We start from the raw sequence: 25,254 nt of genomic DNA, 5'->3' as shown, positions 1-25,254 counted from the left end.
GTAGTCTCACACACTGTTGTCTCGCACACTACAGTCTCACACCCTATAGTCTCAAATACTGTAGTCTCAAACACTGTAGTCTCACACACTGTAATCTCTCACACAGTAGTCTCTCACACTATACTCTCACACACTATAGTCTCTCACACTATAGTCTCACACAATGTAGTCTCAAACACTGTAGTCTCACACACTGTAGTCTTACACACTGTTGTCCAGCACACTATAGTTTCACACACTATAGTCTCAAATACTGTAGTCTCACACACTGTAATCTCTCACACTATAGTCTCGCACACTACAGTCTCTAACACTATAGTCTCACACAATGTAGTCTCAAACACTGTTGTCTCACACATTGTAGTCTCACACACTGTTGTCTCGCACACTATAGTCTCACACACTATAGGCTCACACACTGTACTCTCACTCACAAGAGTCTCACACACTGTTTTCTCACACTATAGTCTCAAACACTATTGTCTCACTCACAGTAGTCTCAGACACTGTAAACTCACACACGATTGTCTCACATACTATAGTCTCACACACTGTACTCTCACACACTATAGTCTCACACACTGTACTTTCACACACACTAGAGTCTCACACACTGTACTCTATCACACTAGTCTCACACACACACTTAGTATCACACACTGTAGTCTCACACACTATAGACTTACACACTGTAGTCTCACACACTGTAGTTTTAAACACTGTAGGCTCACACACTGTAGTCTCATTCACTATAGTCTCACACACTATAGTCTCAAAAACTATACTCTTTCACACTGTAGTCGCACACTCTAGTCTCATCACTATAGTCTCACACACTAAAGTCTCACACATTATAGTCTAACACACTATTGTCGAAAACATTGTAGTTTCACACACTATAGTCTCGAACACTATAGTCTTATCACTATAGTCTCACACACTGTAGTCTCACACACTGTTGTTGCAAACTCTGTAGTCTCACACGCTATAGTGTCAAAAAATGTACTCACACACTGTACTCTCACGCACTGTTGTCTCTAGTCTCATTCAATATAGACTCACACACTAGAGTCTTACACACTGTAGTCTCACACACTGTAGTCTCACACACTGTTGTCTCGCACACTATAGTCTCACACACTATAGTTTCAAACACTGTAATCTCAAACCCTGTAGTCTCATGCACTGCAGTCTCACACACTGTTGTCTTGCACACTATAGTCTCTCACACTATAGTCTCAAACACTGTAGTCTCAAACACTATAGTCTCACACTCTGTAGTCTCTCACTCTATAGTCTCACACACTGTTGTCTCGCACACTATAGTCTCACACACTATAGTCTCATACACTGTAGTCTCAAACTCTGTAGTCTCTCTCACTATAGTCTCAAAAACTGTACTCAAACACATACTGTAGTCACACACACTGTACTCTCACACACTGTAGTCTCAAACACTGTAAGGTCAGACACTGTAATCTCATACACTATAGTCTCAAACTCTGTAGTTTCACACACTGTAGTTGCACACACTATAGTCTCACTGACTGTAGTCTCACACACTATAGTCTCACACACTGTAGTCTCACTCACTATAGTCTCATTTACTATAGTCTCACACACTATAGTCTCACACACTGCAGTCTCACACACACTGTAGTCTCACTCACTATAGTCTCACACACTATAGTCTCACACACTAAGGTCTCACACACTATAGTCTCACGCACTATAGTCTCACACCTTGTACTCTCACACACTGTAGTCTCACACACTGTAGTCTCAAACACTGTGGTCTCAAACACTTTAGTCTCACACACTGTAGTCTTACACGCTGTAGTCTCACACAATATAGTCTCAATCACTATAATCTCAAACTCTGTAGTTTCACACACTGTAGTTTCATACTATAGTCTCTCTCAGTATTGTCTCACACACTATAGTCTCACACACTGTATTCTCACTCACTATAGGCTCACACACTATAGTCTCACACACTATAGTCTTACACACTGCAGTCTCACACACTATTGTCTCTCACACTATTGGCACACACACTGTAGTCTCACACACTATAGTCTCACACACTATTCTCTTACGCACTATAGTCTCACACACTATAGTCTTACACACTGCAGTCTCACACACTATTGTCTCTCACACTATTGTCTCACACACTATACTCTCACACACTGTATTCTCAGTCACTATAGGCTCACACACTATAGTCTTACAGCCTGCAGTCTCACACACTATTGTATCTCACACTATTGTCACACACACTGTAGTCTCACTCACTATAGTCTCACACACTATAGTCTCACACACTATAGTCTCAAACACTGTAGTCTCAAACACTGTAGTCTCACACACTGTAGTCTCATACTCTGTTGTCTCGCACACTATAGTGTCACACACTATAGTCTCAAACACTGTAGTCTCACACACTGTAATCTCTCACACTATACTCTCACACACTATAGTCTCTCACACTATAGTCTCACAGAATGTAGTCTCAAACACTGTAGTCTCACACACTGTAGTCTTACACACTGTTGTCTAGCACACTATAGTCTCACACACTATAGTCTCAAATACTGTAGTCTCACACACTGTAATCTCTCACACTATAGTCTCGCACACTACAGTCTCTAACACTATAGTCTCACACAATGTAGTCTCAAACACTGTTGTCTCACACATTGGTGTCTCACACACTGTTGTCTTGCACACTATAGTCTCACACACTACAGGCTCACACACTGTACTCTCACTCACTAGAGTCTCACACACTGTGTTCTCACACTATAGTCTCAAACACTAATGTCTCACACTCAATAGTCTCACACACTAAGGTCTCACACACTATAGTCTCACGCAGTATAGTCTCACACTGTACTCACACACGCTGTAGTCTCACTCACTATAGTCTCACACACTATAGTCTCACACACTAAGGTCTCACACACTATAGTCTCACGCACTATAGTCTCACAGACTGTACTCTCACACACTATAGTCTCACACACTGTAGTCGCAAACACTGTAGTCTCACACAATATATTCTCAATCACTATAGTCTGAAACTCTGTAGTTTCACACACTGTAGTTTCATACACTATAGTCTTACTCACTCTAGTCTCACACACTGTAGTCTCTCTCAGTATTGTCTCACACACAATAGTCTCACACACTGTAGTCTCACTCACTATAGGCTCACACACTATATTCTCACACACTATAGTCTTACACACTGCAGTCTCACACACTATTGTCTCTCACACTATAGTCACACACACTGTAGTCTCACACACTATAGTCTCACACACTATTCTCTTATGCACTATAGTCTCACACTGTAGTCTCACGCAATATAGTCTCACACACTATAGTCTCACACACTGTAGTCTCAAACACTGTAGTCTCACACTCTGTAGTCTCAAACTCTGTTGTCTCGCACACTATAGTGTCACATACTATAGTCTCAAACACTGTAGTCTCACACACTGTAATTTCTCACACTATACTCTCACACACTATAGTTTCTCTTACTATAGTCTCACACAATGTAGTCTCAAACACTGTAGTCTCATACACTGTAGTCTTACATACTGTTACCTCGCACACTATAGTCTCACACCCTATAGTCTCAAACACTATAGTCTCAAACACTGTAGTCTCACACACTGTAATTTCTCACACTATAGGCTCACACACTGTACTCTCACTCACTAGAGTCTCACACACTGTTTTCTCACACTATAGTCTCAATCACTATTGTCTCACACACAATAGTCTCACACACTGTTGTCTCAAACCATGTAGTGTCACACACTGAAGTCTCAGACACTGTAGTCTCACACACGATTGTCTCACATACTATAGTCTCACACACTGTACTCTCACACACTATAGTCTCACACACTGTACTCTCACACACACTAGAGTCTCACACACTGTACTCTATCACACTAGTTTCACACACACACTTAGTATCACACACTGTAGGCTCACACACTATAGACTTACACACTGTAGTCTCACACACTGTAGTTTCAAACACTGTAGGCTCACACACTGTAGTCTCCCTCACTATAGTCTCACACACTATAGTTTCAAAAACTATACTCTTGCACACTGTAGTCGCACAGACTATAGTCTCGAACTCTATAGTCTCATCACTATAGTCTCACACACTGTAGTCTCACACACTGTCGTTGCAAACTCTGTAGTCTCACACACTATAGTGTCAAAAAATGTACTCACACACTGTAGTCTCATGCACTGTAGTCTCTCACACTATAGTCTCACACACTATAGTCTCACACACTATAGTCTCACACACTATAGTCTCACACAATATAGTCTCACACACTAGAGTCTTACACACTGAAGTCTCACACACTTAGTTTCGCCCACTGTATTCTGTCACACTATAGTCTCACACACTGTAGTCTCAGTCACTATAGGCTCACACACTATAGTCTTACAGACTGCAGTCTCACACACTATTGTCTCTCACACTATTGTCACTCACACTGTAGTCTCACTCACTATAGTCTCACACACTGTGTTCTCACACTATAGTCTCAAACACTATTGTCTCACACTCAATAGTCTAACACACTAAGGTCTCACACACTATAGTCTCACGCACTATAGTCTCACACTGTACTCACACACGCTGTAGTCTCACTCACTATAGTCTCACACACTATAGTCTCAAACACTAAGGTCTCACACACTATAGTCTCACGCACTATAGTCTCACAGACTGTACTCTCACACACTATAGTCTCACACACTGTAGTCTCAAACACTGTAGTCTCAAACACTGTAGTCTCACACACTGTAGTCTTACACGCTGTAGTCTCACACAATATAGTCTCAATCACTATAGTCTCAAACTCTGTAGTTTCACACACTGTAGTTTCATACACTATAGTCTCACTCACTCTAGTCTCACACACTATAGTCTCTCTCAGTATTGTCTCACACACTATAGTCTCACACACTGTATTCTCACTCACTATAGGCTCACACACTATAGTCTCACACACTATAGTCTTACACACTGCAGTCTCACACACTATTGTCTCTCACACTATTGTCACACACACTGTAGTCTCACACACTATAGTCTCACACACTATTCTCTTACGCACTATAGTCTCACACACTATAGTCTTACACACTGCAGTCTCACACACTATTGTCTCTCACACTATTGTCTCACACACTATACTCTCACACACTGTATTCTCAGTCACTATAGGCTCACACACTATAGTCTTACAGACTGCAGTCTCACACACTATTGTCTCTCACACTATTGTCACACACACTGTAGTCTCACTCACTATAGTCTCACACACTATAGTCTCACACACTATAGTCTCAAACACTGTAGTCTCAAACACTGTAGTCTCACACACTGTAGTCTCATACTCTGTTGTCTCGCACACTATAGTGTCACACACTATAGTCTCAAACACTGTAGTCTCACACACTGTAATCTCTCACACTATACTCTCACACACTATAGTCTCTCACACTATAGTCTCACACAATGTGGTCTCAAACACTGTAGTCTCACACACTGTAGTCTTACACACTGTTGTCTAGCACACTATAGTCTCACACACTATAGTCTCAAATACTGTAGTCTCACACACTGTAATCTCTCACACTATAGTCTCGCACACTACAGTCTCTAACACTATAGTCTCACACAATGTAGTCTCAAACACTGTTGTCTCACACATTGGTGTCTCACACACTGTTGTCTCGCACACTATAGTCTCACACACTATAGGCTCACACACTGTACTCTCACTCACTAGAGTCTCACACACTGTGTTCTCACACTATAGTCTCAAACACTATTGTCTCACACTCAATAGTCTCACACACTAAGGTCTCACACACTATAGTCTCACTCACTATAGTCTCACACTGTACTCACACACGCTGTAGTCTCACTCACTATAGTCTCACACACTATAGTCTCACACACTAAGGTCTCACACACTATAGTCTCACGCACTATAGTCTCACAGACTGTACTCTCACACACTATAGTCTCACACACTGTAGTCTCAAACACTGTAGTCTCAAACACTGTAGTCTCACACACTGTAGTCTTACACGCTGTAGTCTCACACAATATAGTCTCAATCACTATAGTCTCAACCTCTGTAGTTTCACACACTTTAGTTTCATACACTATAGTCTCACTCACTCTAGTCTCACACACTATAGTCTCTCTCAGTATTGTCTCACACACTATAGTCTCACACACTGTAGTCTCACTCACTATAGGCTCACACACTATATTCTCACACACTATAGTCTTACACACTGCAGTCTCACACACTATTGTCTCTCACACTATAGTCACACACACTGTAGTCTCACACACTATAGTCTCACACACTATTCTCTTATGTACTATAGTCTCACGCAATATAGTCTCACACACTATAGTCTCACACACTGTAGTCTCAAACACTGTAGTCTCACACTCTGTAGTCTCAAACTCTGTTGTCTCGCACACTATAGTGTCACATACTATAGTCTCAAACACTGTAGTCTCACACACTGTAATTTCTCACACTATACTCTCAAACACTATAGTTTCTCTTACTATAGTCTCACACAATGTAGTCTCAAACACTGTAGTCTCACACACTGTAGTCTTACACACTGTTACCTCGCACACTATAGTCTCACACCCTATAGTCTCAAACACTGTAGTCTGACACACTGTAATTTCTCACACTATAGGCTCACACACTGTACTCTCACTCACTAGAGTCTCACACACTGTTTTCTCACACTATAGTCTCAAACACTATTGTCTCACACACAATAGTCTCACACACTGTTGTCTCAAACCATGTAGTGTCACACACTGAAGTCTCAGACACTGTAGTCTCACACACGATTGTCTCACATACTATAGTCTCACACACTGTACTCTCACACACTATAGTCTCACACACTGTACTCTCACACACACTAGAGTCTCACACACTGTACTCTATCACACTAGTTTCACACACACACTTAGTATCACACACTGTAGGCTCACACACTATAGACTTACACACTGTAGTCTCACACACTGTAGTTTCAAACACTGTAGGCTCACACACTGTAGTCTCCCTCACTATAGTCTCACACACTATAGTTTCAAAAACTATACTCTTGCACACTGTAGTCGCACACACTATAGTCTCGAACACTATAGTCTCATCACTATAGTCTCACACACTGTAGTCTCACACACTGTCGTTGCAAACTCTGTAGTCTCACACACTATAGTGTCAAAAAATGTACTCACACACTGTAGTCTCATGCACTGTAGTCTCTCACACTATAGTCTCACACACTATAGTCTCACACAATATAGTCTCACACACTATAGTCTCACACAATATTGTCTCACACACTAGAGTCTTACACACTGAAGTCTCACACACTGTTGTCTCGCACACTATAGTCTCACACACTATAGTTTCAAACACTGTAGTCTCAAACCCTGTAGTCTCACACACTGCAGTCTCACACACTGTTGTCTCGCACACTATAGTCTCTCACACTATAGTCACAAACACTGTAGTCTCAAACACTACAGTCTCACACTCTGTAGTCTCTCACTCTATAGTCTCACACACTGTTGTCTCGCACACTATAGTCTCACACACTATAGTCTCATACGCTGTAGTCTCAAACTCTGTAGTCTCTCTCACTATAGTCTCAAAAACTGTACTCTAACTCATAATGTAGTCACACACACTGTACTCTCACACACTGTAGTCTCAAACACTGTAGGGTCAGACACTGTAATCTCATACACTATAGTCTCAAACTCTGTAGTTTCACACACTGTAGTTCCACACACTATAGTCTCACTGACTGTAGTCTCACACACTATAGTCTCACACAATGTAGTCTCACACACTATAGTCTCACACACTGCAGTCTCACACATTGTAGTCTTGCTCACTATAGTCTACCACACTATAATCTCACACACTATAGTCTCACACACTGTAGTCTCACACACTGTAGTCTCACTCACTATTGTCTCACACACTATAGTCTCACACACTGTAGACTTACACACTTCAGTCTTACACCCTATTGTCTCACGCACTATAGTCTCACACACTGAAGTATCTCTCACTATAGTCTCACACACTAGTCTCAAACACACTGTAGTCTCAAACACACTATAGTCTCACAAACTATAGTCTCACGCACTATAGTCTCACACACTGTAATCTCACACACTGTAGTCTCACACATTGTAGTCTCAAACACTGTAGTGTCACACAATGTAGTCTCACACACTGTTGTCTCGCACACTAAAGTGTCACACACTATAGTCTCAAACACTAGTCTCTCACATTGTAATCTTAGACACTATAGTCTCACACATTGTAGTCTCACACACTGTTGTCTCAAGCACTGTAGTATTTTTCTCACACACTGTTGTCTCACACACTATAGTCTCACACACTCTAGTCTCACACACTATAGTCTCACACACTATAGTCTCAAACATTGTAGTCTCACACAATGTACTCTCACATACTAGATTCTTACACACTGTAGTCTCACACACTTTAGTCTGGCACACTATAGTCTCTCACACTATAGTCTCACACAATGTGGTCTCAAAACACGGTAGTCTCACACACTGTTGTCTCGCACACTATAGTCTCACACACTATAGTCTCAAATACTGTAGTCTCAAACACTGTAGTCTCACACTCTGTAATCTCTCACACTAGAGTCTCACACACTGTTGTCTCACACACTATAGTCTCAAACACTATTGTCTTACACACTATAGTCTCACACACAAAAGTCTCACACACTGTTGTCTCAAACAGTGAAGTCTCCCACAATGTAGTCTCAGACACTGTAGTCTCACACACTATTGTCTCCCATACTATAATCTCACACACTATTTTCTCAGACACTGTACTCTCTCACACGAAAGTCTCACACTCTGAATTCGAGCACACTTCAGTCTCACACACACACACTGTAGTCTCACACACTACAGTCTCACACACTATAGTCTCACACACTATAGTCTTGCACACTGTAGTCTCGCCCACTGTATTCTCACACACTGTAGTATCACACACTGTAGTCTCAAAAACTGTAGCTCACACACACTGTAGTCTCACTCACTATAGTCTCACACTATAGTCTCATTAACTGTACTCATACACACTGTAGTCGCACACACTGTAGTTTCATCACTAAAGTCTCACACACTGTAGTCTCACACATTATAATCTCACACATTATAGTCTTGTGGGATATCTGGGCTTGACTCAATTTATTTAATTATTAAATTAATGAAATCATTACGAAGGACCACCCACTTTTAAGAAAAGAGGGAAACTAATAAAAAGTGATCATTAGAAACACAAGGAAGAACCAGTGTCTATGGATAAATATTAGAAAGCATAATCACTTAAATAATTAATGGGCTGTATGGTTAATTAACTCAAGTCAAAGCCTCAAACGCCTACATTTGGGGGGTATTGCTAGAACTTCATATACGTCTAGGAACTAGTGTGGTTCGTGCACCAGTTCATTGTTTGATAAATAATGTTGTGACCAAAATATTAAAGAATCAATAGGAGATTACCAGTAGAAATTATAAAGATTATTAGCATTAGAAAGCAATCATCTAAATAAACACATATTATCTCCAGTGTTCATGACGAGTATTCAATTTGATAGAATCATGAAACAAATAGCAAAAATTGGAGTAATTAAATGTGTACAAAAAGTCTTAGCTTTAAGACGATTTCTATGACATCATTCATGCCTCGTCCTCGTGATCTCAAGAATTCCAAGTAGAAGCTCTTAGAGGTGAATAACGCGAATGTAGGTAACAGCTCGTTGACTCTTCACATACGAGCTGTAATTTAAGGGATATTATGTAGCATTGAACTAGGCTACTTATATCTCAATATTCATGAAATATAAAATAAAAATTAGTGCGGTACTAACGTTGGATTTTTTGTAGTCATTCGATATAACGACAGGCTGCCCACGACATATACAATCTCTAATGATGCATCAAAAAAGAACTATATACTTATCGAAAGGTGCAAATTATGCTGAAGCCTGCAGGTATCACGTCTCAGTCTCAAACTTCCACAATGTCGTACACGTGGTTGATAGCTTGGCTTGAATATCGACGCGTTATTAGTTGACCGAGCACTGCAGATCACGTAGAACAATAATTATTCATTCTGGGTTGAGTATCAGTGTAATTCTTGCTGATAATCCCAACGTCACGTGTCTCAGACTCTGACGCCACGACCTTTGTTGCTCAATTCCGCAACACGAGTTCACCACTCCACACACACAATGGCGTCTCCCCTCCTCCAACCCGCGTTCCCGCATTCACCACAGAAATTATTTATCACGAATAATATTATTTTGCGCAATTGTGGCTGAAAGACTTTAATAAAGACTGGGTTGTAATTCTAGGGCTTTAAATATTATTACTTTCTCGTCTTATGGCGGTAAACAAGAAATGGAGAAGATTTAAGTTTTCTCCATGGCATTCACGCGTGACGATAAATTTCTTACTTGATAACAATTGTAACTAAAAACTCTCGATTTAGAATTATCTGGGAGTTATGTTATCCATAAATAATTATCACACGGAATACTGATGATTTTAGAGAATCACATTCAATTCTCTAACACACTGGCTATAAATGTGTTTAACTAAATATAATCTGACGTAATACTGGTGCTTGGTTTCGTAAGAATTCCAGTATCCATATGCAGATATAATAGTTAGTTTATGTGAACATTACTGTTAGTAAGTTTTAGTAACTCCTGTAATTAGTATATTTTAATACAATAGTATTGTATTAGTGTTGGAAATTTCCAACATAACTCCGGGGGGAGATTTCTCGGGTCGCAGTGCAATGTTGAGTACTGACATACCTATCCCGAAGTTAGTATTAAAGTTAATATGTTAGTATGTTAGTACACACATAACGGATGTCCCGTAATTGTCAAGGACATACAAGAAACTTAAGTCTTGCAAAATTTTCATGTTGAATGGAACATGTTATTAGAAATCATCTAAAGTTAATGACTAATAAAGCCTACAATAAACTCTGGGACTGGTGTCACTATGACATGTAATGTTTATGTTACTAAGTCTTAAAGTCTTGTAAACTCTCAGATACTCTAGACGAAATAATGTTATTATTAATAGCCTATACAACAAATTAAGAATTGAATCATACAATTTAAAGTAACTGAGAATCCACTGTGATGAGAATGTTCTGGGTCATTGTGACTTGTAACGATTTGTTACTTGACATCACAACACAGTATCATCATGATTACTTAAATTGGATGGGAAAGGATTTGCTCTTGGTCGGAGCTATAATAGGCTTGTAGTTTCCGTTTGCATTGTTGAGCAGTAGCTCTAGTGGGGCGGTTGCTCGGTGGATCAGAATTGTTGTCCTCGGAAACTGTTGGTGAAGCTGGTTCTGGTAAACACTCTCGTTGTGCTAATTCGAGAGGTACCAACTTCTCTAAGGTGTTTAGGGTAGTGTTGCCTCGGCATAAAACCTTGACTACTCTCAGGATGCCTTGGTGATCTGGGTGGATAGCAACAATTTTGCCTATGGGCCACTCGGACCTTGGTCCATCACTGTCAACCAATACTAGGTCTCCTGGTTTAAGTTGTACTTTATTATAGGGACTCGAAGCTCCGTAGCGGTACTCTCGTAGAGCTGTGAGGTACTCTCGAGTCCACACCTCATTCTACCTTTCAATTACGCTAGAAAGATGTTGGTAACTTTCTACTAAGTCACTCCTGGTTACATGTGAAGGGTTGACGGGGTCCTCTTCTGTCAAAAGGTATTAGAGGGCTCAGCAGGCCTCCATGTATTAAGTGTGGGGGACTCAGAGGTTCTCTCTGTGAGAAATCATCTGATAGGTATGTTAATGGGCGATTGTTGTCTCGTGCCTTGATTTCCACGACAAGTGTTTGGAGTTCGGAGTAACTAATTTTCTGTCGATGCAAGGTTTTCCTTAAACACTTCTTGACAGTTCCGATCATACGTTCGTAGAACCCACCTTGCCAGGGGGCTCTGGGAGCAATAAATTTCCTGTGGCATTGTCGTCTCTGCAGGATTGACTGCACTTCTGGATGATTCCATACCTCTCGCAGACAGGCTTCTCCTGCTACAAAATTTGAACCATTGTCCGATATCATTAGTTTGGGACAGGATCTGCGAGCTGCAAATCTGCGAAAAGCTTGGATGAAGGCTTCAGCACTCATGTCCGAAGTCACTTCTAGATGTACGCCTCGCGGTAGCACACGTGAAGAGGCAAATAAAAGCTTTCACTGGTATCTTATCTGGATTGCCAGTGAGAAGCAAGGCTCCTGTGTAATCGACACCAGTGGTCTCAAAGGGACGAAGATGAACTACTCTTTCTTCAGGGAGTGGTGGAGGTCCTGGGTAAGGACACACTCTAGCATCGTATCTTTTGTAGATCACACAGAATTTAATAATTGATGTGACTGTTTGACGACCTTGAGGAAGCCAATATTTTTGTCTAAGGTCGGTGAGAGTGTCTAACACTCCACCATGCAAAGTACCATATTGATGGTGATGTAAAACTAGAAGTATAGTAATGATGTGGTGATGTGGTAGAAGGATTGGATTCTTTGTATCCAGATCAATTTTGGCATGAAGCAAACGTCCTCCACACCTTAATATATTATGAGTGTTGGCATCATACCAGATACCTAGAGACTTGGTTAATTTATCTGGAAGATTTTCATATTCACTTCCATATGTCTCTTACTGTGCATGTTTGATCCAGTAGAGGATAGGATTGGGAAACTTATGTCTGATTCCTATCTTAGCAAGAAAGTCAAACACATGTGCTGTCACTCTTAATAACTTACTCAAGTTAGAATAATTGTGAGGATTAATAACTAAGATTCGATGAGGTTCTGGTTCTTTCATGGGAGTGGTGATATTGGTCACTATGACTTGTGGCTTTTGTTTGGGCCACTGACCACTAACAAGCCATGAAGGTCCATTAAACCACATCGAAGACTTGATAAGTTGTTTTAGTGTCAATCCTCGAGATAAGTAATCTGCAGGATTGTCCTTAGTGGGAACATGTCTGAATTTATATCCAGCAGATAATTCATGAATTTCCCTAACACGATTACTAATGTAGGGAGTTTTATTGTTGTTGTTTCTTACCCATTGTAAGACTGCCTCATTGTCTGACCACACGACGATTTCGCCAAAGTGGATATTATTAAGTGTCCCGGTCAGGCAATGAGCCAATCTTACTCCCACCAGCAATGCAGTTAACTCCATTTGAGGTAAAGATCTCTTCTTAATGGGAGCAACTCTTGCTTTAGATGTGAGCAAAATTGATTCTGCACTATTCACTAAGTAGGCTACAGCGCCATACGCTTTGCCAGAGGCATAGTGAAAAATGTGCAAATTTGTGGGCAAGTTTTGTCCTGAAGCATTACGAGGAAATTTCAAAACACCTAACAGATTGAAATCCGTTGTATCTGCCATTTATCTTGCAACTCAATTGCCAACGGATCATCCCATCCCATATGTTTCTGCCAGCATTCCTGCATTAGGAGTTTGCCCCTTATTAATATAGGACTAAGTAAGCCTAAAGGGTCAAATGGTTGACTGACATACGAGAGTAGTTTTCTCATGGTAAGGGATGAATTATCGGTTTGTACTGACTTGACATTCATCTCGTCAGTACTTGTGTTCCATTCCACACCCAGAAATTTTAATTGATTAGGTACCTGATAACCTGGAAACTCTTTCTCGATTATCTGGTTTAATGATTTATTATTTGAGGCCCATGATTGTAGTGGCATATTGGCTCCTAACAACTCACGGTTAGCCTCATGGTAGATTTCTACCAAATTGGAATGATCATTTGTAGTTCCCTGGAAATTATCGACATACAAGTTGTCACTGATTTCTGCCTTATAAGGGCTATTTGACTTCCTCAAATGTGTATCTAATGTTGCTTGAAGTAGAAACGGGGAGGAAGTCGAATAGCACTGAGGCAAAACGATAAGTTATGATATCACTGTTAGGATCCAGTGGGTCCTTAATCCAGAGAAACTTGGTGTAATTACGATCCTCCTCTTGTAAACCTACTCTAAGGAAAGCTTTACTGATATCAGCAGTATAAGCAAAAATACCAGTACGGAATCGTAATAACACATCATGTAGCCTTTGTGTTAGGCTAGGTCCCGTTTGGAGACATTCATTCAAAGACACGCTGTTTGGCTTCACTTTAGCACTACAATTGAAGACAATACGTATTGGTGTCGTCAATGAATCTTTCACCACAGCGTGATTCGGTAAATAGTGACCTATTTTTCGGTCATCATTATCAACAACCTCGATAAATTTACTGTTGAGTTGTTGTTGGATTAGTTGATGATACATGTTCAGTTTGTCTGGCTGCTTCTTCAGTCGTGTTAATTGAGACTGTACTTGTGAGGCTGCCATGAAATAATTAACTGGAAGTTGTGGATGATTCAACTTCCATGGTAGTCTCACCCAGTATTGTTTATCTTTATAGACAACTGTATCCAGATATTGCTGGTAAGTCCACATATCATCAGGGCTTGGTTGTTCAGGGATAATACCTAAAGTGTCTAAATCCCACAGACGATGTACAGGTGGATCAGACTCAATATCTTCAGATATTTCTCTGAAATGTAGGGGTGACTGTTCCAAGCCTAGTCACGCCACTATTGTATTGTTAGATTGTTGGTTGGTTGACGCTGGATTTTGTTGGAAAAGCACCGGTCCAGTAAGCAACTTGCCTCCAGCAGATGACAACAAATTCATTCCGTGTTGTCTGGTGCATCCCGTTATAAATTTATAATAATGGTCAGCGCCTATAAGTATTCCAACATCAGTGAGGCAGTCAGAATTTATTTTGTAATCTGCTAGCCTCATGCGGTTTCGTTTAAGATATTTCGCAGTGCGAGCTAATCCTGTGACCTGCAGGTCTGTAGGAAGTTTGTCTACTACTACCGCTTGTATTGGACTAGTGGAAGATCCAAGTCTCACTAATACCGTAACTACTTGGTATTCACGAGGTCCACTATTAGTCAAGAAACCAGAAATATTCAATCTCACACTTTTGGCAGGTTTTAATTTTAACTGCTCGACTAATTGTTGTGTAATGAAGGTTTTCTGTGATCCTTGATCAAAAAGACCTCTAGTGTTAACTCTAGATTTCCTGTTAATTAATCTAAGTTGAGCTGTAGGCAGAGTGGTATTATTGCCTGACTCAGTAGCAAGTACATTTATTTCTTGATGTACCTTGCAATATTGTACTGTGGTAGAATTTGTGGAATTCTCCCCAGTTGTCATGGATTGGGTAGAAGTTTTTCTACATAAGGCATAATGATGTATACCTTTGTTGCATCTACTGCATGAACGTAGTTGCACTACACATTTACTGGGATCATGAGAGCCCATGCACTTGGTGCACCTGTGTATTTCTTGTAACCGTTTAATCCTGGTATTAAAGTTAGGATAAACAGTGCATTGGTCGGTGGCATGTTCTTGACTACAGAACAGACACCTTATCTCTCTGGTTGACTTTATCCCTTTAGTAGACAAGTCATTGGTTACACCAAAAGGAGATACTGAATAAGTACCTACATTACCACTCCCTTTTCCAGTGGATGGAGCAGTCCTAGGTTTAAATTTATTAGACTTATTTAATGTCGTTTTGGGTTTGACTGAAGTGTCAATATGAGCTGAGTTACGATGGGAGTTAGTAGAGAAGTTTGAAACACCTTTCCCATCTTGGTTGGCTCTTTGTCTTTCGACTAAGGTATGTAGACCTTCTGTAATTTCTTTCAAGGTCAGAAAGGTTTTATTGTACATAGTACACAATTTATCTAAGGTTTCTCTTGGCAATTTTCGCCTTACAACTACTTTGGTCATCCATTCAGCTGTCTGAATTTGGACTTTAAGGCTTAAGGCCTTGAGCAAAGATTCTAACTCTAGCCTGAAAGTTTGGAGAGAATCTGTAGTATTATTAGCAGATGGTAAATCTAGCAATTTTTGAACTAAGACAGTAATAGTTCTCTCCTTGTTATCGTAGTTGGTTTTGAGCAATTGAACAGCTAGGGTGTAACCATCACTGATCAGTGTTATATTAGAGATTACTTTCAAGGCTTCATTTCGTAACAAGCCTTGTAAATAAGTGAATTTGGTTGTTTGAGGAATGTTGACTTTAGAGTCTACTGCATCCACGAATTTACTCCAGAAATCATCCCAACTTTCATTCTCGTTACCAGAGAATGTGGGTATGTTGATTTGAGGTAATTTGACATCAGGATCTGTATGTGCAGTAGAAGTTATTGTTAATTTGTTTTTAGCAATTTGCCTTTTAAAGGGTTGAAGCTTAACCTGTATATCATCTTCATACTGGGCTAAGTCATTTACAACATCCTCAAGTTCACTATTACCTATAGAAGTTGAGTGAAGTTCTGTCAAATACAGATTCATATATTGCTTAATATGGGCGAATTTGCTTTCAGCAACTTGAAGTAAATCTTATAATTCAAAGTAGTCAACAGGTGACTGTTGTGACAGATTTTGACATTTTGTAATCTGTCGGGTCAAATGACCTTTCAGACCGATAAGGGTCCTTTTCATTTTCTCAGCCGTTTCCATTATGGTAGGTAAAGGCTGGTTTGACAGTAAATAGTTGTTACTGAGATAACTGGGATATTGACTCATTCAATGGAGTTCAATATCAATAATAATAGCCTAATATATTTGAATAGACTACACTACCTCTTTCAGAGGTTAATTTACCTACCTAACAAGAAATAACTAATTATTTTGAGTAGTGCTTGAACTTCACCATTAACTTTCGTCTGGCTAGCTCATCTTTATCACCATTAGATGTAATGGTGATCATTCAGCAGCACTCAAAATGTATACACACAAAATAATGAGTACAAGAGGAAATAATATGGATATACTCTAATCAGAGTTATCTTAAGGTTTAATCCCACCCTTGATAGGGTCAGCACAAATGAATAATATATGTACTACTAACTAGCTCAAGCCTAGTCGTGAGAATTTCTACCTAAGAAACTACAAATTTATTTAGTCTGCGTTTGTGCCAAATTCAGCACAATCACAGCCTAAATTCCTACCTAATAAAGGTTGGCAAAGATTATTGTGGTGCAGTAATGTGAATATATAGTTGTGCTGTATTTTTGTTTTGTTTTTTGGATTTTATAGTTTATATAAATGTGTCACTTGCACACACAAGTGAAAAACAATTATGTACAGTTAATTTTGGCTTGCTAGCCACAGCCGTTTGTGATAATTGATTGTGTTGATCAATTTGTCAACCACATGTGACCTAGACTCACCTGACAGGTGTACACCATCTCTTGCCAGGTTTTGCCTGTATGGTCTGGCTGTAAATTGGATATAAGTGGCATCCAATCGTACTCGTTTTTTCAGCCTGAAGTTTATGTATTTGGTAGCCCTCTGGTAATATTCCGGTGTTACTGCCCAACGATTATCATTACTCAGTTGGCGAGATTTCCACTAATGTGAATACTACCGAATTGCTGATGAGTTTAAATGAAGAAATTATGGTTTTAAGGTGATTAATCACCTCAGCTGGATGACGAGTAGGATGGATGTCATTACCACCTAAATAAATAATGGTTAGATGGTGAGGCCACTCTAACGCAGGTGTTAGTGTGGAATTGTTATAAAAGTTATGAGCTGTTGCTCCTGGTGACCTAAAGATTCTTACTTCAGTATGAGGTATAGGTCTAAGTGTTGTGGGTAATTGACTGTGTCCCACGAGTGCTACCTTATACATGAGGTATAAGTAGCAATGACTTGGTGTGAATTAGGCTAACCTATGTGTTACACTGCCGGTAGACACAATTAATTAATGGGGTTAGTCTAGACTACTTCACACGGTGATTAGTTATTACTAATTAGTATGTATATATTTATATTTATGTTTATCCGGTTCGATAAGGACCATATTGTGGGATATCTGGGCTTGACTCAATTTATTTAATTATTAAATTAATGAAATCAATTACGAAGGACCACCCACTTTTAAGAAAAGAGGGAAACTAATAAAAAGTGATCATTAGAAACACAAGGAAGAACCAGTGTCTATGGATAAATATTAGAAAGCATAATCACTTAAATAATTAATGGGCTGTATGGTTAATTAACTCAAGTCAAAGCCTCAAACACCTACATTGGGGGGGGGGGGGTATTGCTAGAACTTCATATACGTCTAGGAACTAGTGTGGATTCGTGCACCAGTTCATTGTTTGATAAATAATATTGTGACCAAAATGTTAAAGAATCAATAGGAGATTACCAGTAGAAATTATAAAGATTATTAGCATTAGAAAGCAATCATCTAAATAAACACATATTATCTCCAGTGTTCATGACGAGTATTCAATTTGATAGAATCATGAAATAAATAGCAAAAATTGAAGTAATTAAATGTGTACAAAAAGTCTTAGCTTTAAGACGATTTCTATGACATAATTCACGCCTCGTCCTTGTGATCTCAGGAATTCCAAGTAGAAGCTCTTAGAGGTGAATAACGCGAATGTAGGTAACAGCTCGTTGACTCCTCACATACGAGCTGTAATTTAAGGGATATTACGTAGCATTGAACTAGGCTACTTAAATCTCAATATTCATGAAATATAAAAAAAAAATTAGTGCGGTACTAACGTTGGATTTTTTGTAGTCGTTCGATATAACGGCAGGCTGCCCACGACATATACAATCTCTAATGATGCATCAAAAAAGAACTATATACTTATCGAAAGGTGCAAATTTGCTGAAGCCTGCCAGTATCGCGTCTCAGTCTCAAACTTCCACAATGTCGTACACGTGGTTGATAGCTTGACTTGAATATCGAAGAATTATTAGTTGACCGAGCACTGCAGATCACGTAGAACAATAATTATTCATTCTGGGTTGAGTATCAGTGTAATTCTTGCTGATAATCCCAACGTCACGTGTCTCAGACTCTGACGCCACGACCTTTGCTGCTCAATTCCGCAACACGAGTTCACCACTCCACACACACAATGGCGTCTCCCCTCCTCCAATCCGCGTCCCCGCATTCACCACAGAAATTATTTATCACGAATAATATTATTTCGCGCAATTGTGGCTGAAAGACTTTAATAAAGACTGGGTTGTAATTCTAGGGCTTTAAATATTATTACTTTCTCGTCTTATGGCGGTAAACAAGAAATGGAGAAGATTTTAGTTTTCTCCATGGCATTCCCGCGTGACGGTAAATTTCTTACTTGATAACAATTGTAACTAAAAACTCTCGATTTAGAATTATCTGGGAGTTATGTTATCCATAAATAATTATCACACGGAATACTGATGATTTTAGAGAATCACATTCAATTCTCTAACACACTGGCTATAAATGTGTTTAACTAGATATAATCTGACGCAATACTGGTGCTTGGTTTCGTAAGAATTCCAGTATCCATATGTAGATATAATAGTTAGTTTATGTGAACATTACTGTTAGTAAGTTTTAGTAACTCCTATAATTAGTATATTTAATACTGATTTATTATAATACAATAGTATTGTATTAGTGTTGGAAATTTCCAACAAGTCTCACACACTATTGTCTCATACACTGTAGTCTCACACACTGTTGTCGCAAACACTGTAGTCTCACACACTATAGTGTCAAAAAATGTACTCACACACTGTAGTCTCACGCACTGTAGTCTATCACACTATAGTCTCACACACTGTACTCTCAAACAATATAGTCTCACACGCTGTTGTCTCAAACACTATAATCTCACTCACTATAGTCTCACACTGTTGTCTCAAACACTGTAGTCTCACACACTATTGTCTCACACACACTGTACTTTCATACCATATAGTCTCACACACGGTAGTCTCACACACTATAGTCTCACACAGTATAATCTCGAACACTATAGTGTCAAACTCTCTAGTCTCACACACTATAGTCTCAAAAACTGCACTCTCACACACACTGTCGTCTCACACACTGTACTCTCACACACTGTAGTCTCGAACACTGTAGGGTCACGCACTGTAGTCTCATACACTATAGTCTCAAACACTGTAGTCTCACACACTGTAGTCTCATACACTATAGTCTCAAACACTGAAGTCTCACACAATGTAGTCACACACACTATAGTCTCACACACTATAGTCTCAAAAACTATACTCTCACACACTGTAGTCTCACACACCATAGTCTCACACATTATATTCTCACACACTGTATTCTCACACAATATAGCCTCGAACACTATAATCTCAAACTCTGTAGTTTGACACTCTGTAGTTTCACACACTATAGTCTCACAGACTGTAGTCTCACACACTATAGTCTCACACACTGTAGTCTCACACACTGCAGTCTCACACACTATTGTCTCATGCACTATAGTCTCACACACTGTAGTCTCACTCACTATAGTCTCTCACACTATAGTCTCACTCACTATAGTCTCACACACTATAGTCTCACACGCTATAGTCTCTCACACTGTAGTCTCACTCACTATAGTCTCACACACTATAGTCTCACACACTGTAGTCTCACACACTTTAGTCTCACACACTGCAGTCTCACACACTATTGTCTCACGCACTATAGTCTCACACACTGTATTCTCACACAATATAGTCTCGAACACTATAATCTCAAACTCTGTAGTTTGACACACTGTAGTTTCACACACTATAGTCTCACAGACTGTAGTCTCACACACTATAGTCTCACACACTGAAGTCTCACACACTTTAGTCTCACACACTGTTGTCTCACACACTATTGTCTCACGCTCTATAGTGTCAAACACTGTAGTCTCACACACTCTAATCTCACACACTATTGTCTCACGCACTATAGTCTCACACACTTAGATAGTATCACAATTAGATACTATAGTGACTTCTGATGTAGAAATAATTAGTAAATTGAAAGAAAGTAATGACCATTTAAATAGCAAAGTTGTATGTCTTGAGGGTTTAGTGCAAGACTTGTGCAAGGATAAGAATCAATTGGAAACAAATTGCAAAGCCATGGAAGAAGAAAATAGACTCTTAAAAATAGCTTTGGAAGAAGTTAAAGTAAATTTAAATATAAATGACTACAATAGGTTAGGTAAGGAATTTCAACAGGAGAAACAGTTTTTGTCAGCACAGATGGAGGAAGTTACACAGGGTAATAGAACAGTGCAAGAAAGATATGCAACTCACCTATGCACAAGTAGCCAAGGAGAAGGAAAAAATAAAAGAAGCAGTAAAGAAAGTCAAACACTGCAGCAACCAAGATAAAACAAACATTAGGCTGGAAGTGAGAAAAGAATTGGCATCTAACCCGAAGACTGGTGCAAAACACAGTTGATCGGAGTAAGTCGCTGATCACTTTTGGCTGCAAAGAATAGGAGATAACATCTAGGTCAGAAAGAGCTGTAGAAGAAGCAAAAGTAGTAGATAAAATTGTTGGCCTCGTGGAAGGTCTTACAACCATAATGTGAGCGACTATAGGAAAATAGGCAGATATGTAAAAGGGAAAGATCGACCTTTGAGGATCACCCTAAATGGTGCCAAACAGATGGAACAAGTACTAAGGAATGCTAGAAAATTACAAAGTGATGAGGATGGGAAAGTGTGGTCGTTAAGACGAGATTTTTCAAAAGAAGATAGAGAGAAGCTGAAACTGAACCTCGCCGAGGCAAAACGTGTAAATGAGAGCAGGAATGAAGAAGAAATCAATTCTTTTTTCTACAAAGTGATAGGGGTAGGCAGACAAGTAAAGTGGTACATAAAGGCAAACCAACAAAATCATTAGAGAGAGGGGGAGTGAAAAATAAGAAGAGGGGGAACAAGTTCCTGAAGATTGCATACACCAACATAGATGGAGTAAGATCGAAGATACTGGAGTTAAGTGATGTAATACAGCTGAAGTCACCAGACATTGTTGCACTCACGGAGACAAAACTTGAAAATGTTATTTTAAATGAGGTCATATTCCCAAGGGGCTACTCAATTTGGAGACGGGACAGAAAAATTAGGAATTCGGTGGCGTTGCTGTGCTGGTGAAAGAACACCTAAAGGTGAACGAAATAGTGACTGCCAATCCACAAGAAGTTGACATAATAGCACTAGAGATCTGCCATGAGGAGGATAAAATAATGATCATAAATGCATATAGTCCACCGCTAAGCAGCACATGGTCAAAGGAGGAGCTAGATAGTAAACGAGAAGGTCTTATAACAATAATGAGAGAGATCATAGCGAGAGCGGATAACGATAGTTCACGACTGTTGATAGTCGGCGACTTCAACTTGAAATCCATAGACTGGGAAGCATATGAAGCTAAAACAGAAGATTTTTGGACCTGTAAATTTGTAGACCTCATCCTGGAAACATTCTTGTATCAACATGTTAAACAAGCTACGAGGATGAGGGAAGGGGACATTCCCTCCATGCTAGATTTGATATTTACCAGGAAGGAGGAAGAAATATTTGACATTCAGTACCTTCCTCCCTTGGGTAAAAGTGACCATGTCTTTTTGGGAATAAAGTATGCAATGCGTTATAATCTGGAAGAAAATATGAAGGTTGATGCAATTGAAAAACCTGGCTTTAGGAGAGGACATTATGGCAACCTTAGAAAATTTTTTAGTGAGTATAAATGGACAGACTTGTTGCTAGACAAGGAATCGAATGAGATGTATGTCAAGTTTTGTGGAATATATGATAAAGGCACAAACAAATTTATACCAAAACAGAGATGCAGAACTAGGAAACAGGATTGGTTCAACAGAAAGTGCGAGAGGGCAAGAGACCAAAAGACACAAAAATGGAATCAATACAGGAAGAGGCCAAACCCCCAAACATACCAGCGATACAAAGATATGAGAAAAAACTACACAGCAGTGAGGAGAGAGGCAGACAGAAATGTTGAAAAAGGGATTGCAGACAAATGTAAAACAGAACCAGGTCTATTCTATAAATTCATAAACAACAAATTGCAGGTAAAGGATAATATTCAGAGGTTGAAAAGGGGAAATTGATTCACGGAAAATGGAAAGGAAATGTGTGAAACATTAAACGAAAAGTTCCAAAGTGTGTTTGTACAAAATGAAATCTTCAGGGAACCAGATACAATAAGAATTCCACAGAACAACATAGAACACATAGAGGTAATTAGAGACGAAGTGGAAAAAATGCTCAAGGAGCTAAATAAGAACAAAGCAGTTGGTCCAGATGGAGTTTCACCATGGGTTCTGAGAGAATGTGCACCTGAGCTCAGCATTCATCTTCAACTGATTTTTCAGGCATCCCTGTTTACAGGAGTTGTAGCTGATGTGTGGAAAAAGGCTAACATAGTTCCAATCTACAAAAGTGGAAGAGGGAAGACCCCCTTAATTATAGACCGGTATCATTGACAAGTGTAATAGTCAAAATATTGGAAAAAATAATTAAAACTAAATGGGTAGAACACCTGGAGAGAAATTAGTTAATATCAGACAGACAGTATGGTTTTCGATCTGGAAGATCCTGTGTATCGAATTTACTCAGTTTCTATGATCGAGCAACAGAGATATTATAGGAAAGAGATGGTTGGGTTGACTGCATTTATCTGGACCTAAAACTGGCTTTCGACAAAGTTCCACATAAGAGGTTGTTCTGGAAATTGGAAAATATTGGAGGGGTGACAGCTAAGCTTCTAACATGGATGAAAAATTTTCTGACTGATAGAAAAATGAGGGCAGTGATCAGAGGCAATGTATCGGACTGGAGAAATATCACAAGTGGAGTACCACAGGGTTCAGTTCTTGCACCAGTGATGTTTATTGTCTACATAAATTATCTACCAGTTGGTATACAGAATTATATGAACATGTTTACTGATGATGCTAAGATAATAGGAAGGATAAGAAACTTAGATGATTGCCATGCCCTTCAAGATGACCTGGACAAAATAATTATATGGAACACCAGTGGGCAATTGGAATTTAATGTTAATAAATCCCATGTTATGGAATGTGGAATAGGAGAACATAGACCTCACACAACCTATATGTTATGTGAGAAATCTTTAAAGAATTCTGATAAAGAAAGAGATCTAGGGGTGGTTCTAGATAGAAAACTATCACCTGAGGACCACATAAAGAATATTGTGCGAGGAGCCTATGCCACGCTTTCTAACTTCAGAATTGCTTTTAAATACATGGATGGCGATATACTAAAGAAATTGTTTACGACTTTTGTTAGGCCAAAGCTAGAATATGCAGCGGTTGTGTGGTGCCCATATCTTAAGAAGCACATCAACAAACTGGAAAAGGTGCAAAGACATGCTACTAAGTGGCTCCCAGAACTGAAGGGCAAGAGCTACGAGGAGAGGTTAGAGGCATTGAATATGCCTAAACTAGAAGACAGATGAAAAAGAGGTGATATGATCACTACATACAAAATAGTAACAGGAATTGATAAAATCGATAGGTAAGATTTCCTGAGACCAGGGAACAGGGGCATAGGGTGAAAAAAACTCTTCCCATTGTTTCTCGCCTGGATTCGATCCCAGGCGCCGGCGAGAAACAATGGGCAGATTTCCTTTCACCCTATGCTCCTGTTACCTAGCAGTAAAATAGGTACCTGGGTGTTAGTCAGCTGTCACGGGCTGCTTCCTGAGGGTGAAGGCCAGGTCGAGGACCGGGCCGCGGGGACACTAAGGCCCCGAAATCATCTCAAGATAACCTCAAGAAGATCTCAAGACAGACCTGGAACTTTAAGAACAAGAGGTCATAGATTTAAACTAGCTAAACACAGATGCCGAAGAAATATAAGAAAATTCACTTTCGCAAACAGAGTGGTAGACGATTGGAACAAGTTAGGTGAGAAGGTGGTGGAGGCCAAGACCGTCAGTAGTTTCAAAGCGTTATATGACAACGAGTGCTGGGAAGACGGGACACCACGAGCGTAGCTCTCATCCTGTAACTACACTTAGGAAACTACACTTAGGTAATTACACTGTAGTCTCACTCACTATAGTCTCACACACTATAGCCTCACACACTATAATCTCACACACTATAGT

At 39.6% G+C, this 25,254-nt stretch overlaps 1 protein-coding gene across 5 annotated transcripts in view; it reads right to left on the bottom strand.

The window, feature by feature from the left end:
* Nucleotides 1-25,254, bottom strand: part of LOC123761018 (sulfotransferase 1A1) — a 286,372-nt gene that overhangs the window by 237,122 nt on the left and 23,996 nt on the right. For 2 of the 5 annotated variants that reach the window (XM_069339319.1, XM_069339320.1), the window contains exon 2: nt 24,813-24,943. The exons of the other annotated variants lie outside the window; for them this stretch is intronic. The gene's annotated coding sequence lies outside the window, so the exon portion shown is untranslated. The remainder of the gene's footprint in view (nt 1-24,812; nt 24,944-25,254) is intronic. 5 annotated transcript variants of the gene reach the window in all.

This window comes from Procambarus clarkii, chromosome 41, assembly GCF_040958095.1.
Source record: "Procambarus clarkii isolate CNS0578487 chromosome 41, FALCON_Pclarkii_2.0, whole genome shotgun sequence".
Taxonomy (NCBI): Eukaryota; Metazoa; Arthropoda; class Malacostraca; order Decapoda; family Cambaridae; genus Procambarus; species Procambarus clarkii.
The sequence above is the reverse complement of the archived record's forward strand: the minus strand, read 5'-3'. Positions and strand labels throughout refer to the sequence as shown.